Consider the following 1483-nt stretch of genomic DNA (forward strand, 5'->3'; position numbering starts at 1 on the left):
TGACTACATCTCCACCTTCCACTTGGGGTGTGACGCCCTCGGTTTAATCGTAAGCTAATCATACACGCAAATGCGTACGATCAAGCCCAAGGACTCACGAGAAGATATCACAACACAACTCTAGACACAAATAAAATAACATCAGCTTCATATTACAAGCCAGGGGCCTCGAGGGCTAGAATACGAAAGCTCGATAAACACACGAGTCAGCGGAAGCAACAAATATCTGAGTACAGACATAAAACATGGGGTGCCTTAGAGAAGGCTAGCATAAAAGATACAACGATCGAACGATGCGAGGCCTCCTACCTGGGAACCTCCTAACTACTCCTGATCATCAGCGGCCTCCACGTAGTAGTAGGCACCGTCGGGGTAGTAGTCGTCGTCGGCGGGGACCTCCATCTCCTGGGCTCCATCATCTCGTCGCAGCAACGGATCAAGGGAACAAGGGGGGAGCAAAGCAACGGTGAGTTATCATCCAAAGTACTCGCAAGTATTACATCAGAACTATTCTAATTATGCATCGGTATCAAAGAAGGGGGGTTATATGTGGACTGACTGCAGCAATGCGAGAATAGAGAGAGAAGGCCTAGTCCTATCGAAGACTAGCATCTTCAGGGTCTTGCAGCAATAGACGAGAGTAGAACAGGGGTAAAACATTAATAGTCATATTGTTGCAGCAATATAAAAGTGAGGTCACGCCTAAAGATCCTCCCTCGACTCCCTGCGAGGAAGCAATCCCGAGGCAAACTAATTCCAGTTAAGTAACAATTGTAGTTGTATAAGATCGGGGCACAACTCCAAGTCGTCCTGTAACCGTGGTCACGTCTATCCGAATAGTTAATTTTCATCCCTGCAGGGGTGCACCACATGTCCCGTCACGCTCGATAACACTCTGGCCGGACATACTTTTCTGGGTCCTGCCCGGCCTCGGAATATCGACACGTCGCAGCCCCACCTAAGACTAATCAGAGAGGCCAGCCCGCCGGTCTAACTCCTAAGCACAAAGGGTTTGTGGGCCCAGTTCCCCTTCGCGCTCCTGCACGTGGCGTGGGCGGCCGACGTCAGTCCTAGCATCCCTTAATCACAAGAGCGATGCATCTCGGGACCACTCGGGCGCGCGCCGCTACATTGCTGGCATCTGAAAAGCTTCGGCTGATACCGCGACGCCGAGTACCCATAATTCTTCCCGCGTAGCCGGTTAGTGCGAAAAGGTCTCCGACCAACCAGATCAAATACCCAAATCCATTAACATTTTAATTAGACCAACAACACAGTCTCACGGGAATTCACCCGTCTTACAACTAATCACTAAAGATCCCAGTAACATGCTCGACTAACTATGTGGTTGTAACATCGGGGGGAATCCGAGGTATCACCCTCGTTGGATTCCGAACGATGTACCCGTCAAGGTGGGCTTAGAGGAATCACCCTCGGGGGTCCCACACTTGAGGGGTTGCACGACAGAGGCGTCGTCGGGAAT

This window comes from Hordeum vulgare, chromosome 2H, assembly GCF_904849725.1.
Source record: "Hordeum vulgare subsp. vulgare chromosome 2H, MorexV3_pseudomolecules_assembly, whole genome shotgun sequence".
Classification (NCBI taxonomy): domain Eukaryota; kingdom Viridiplantae; phylum Streptophyta; class Magnoliopsida; order Poales; family Poaceae; genus Hordeum; species Hordeum vulgare.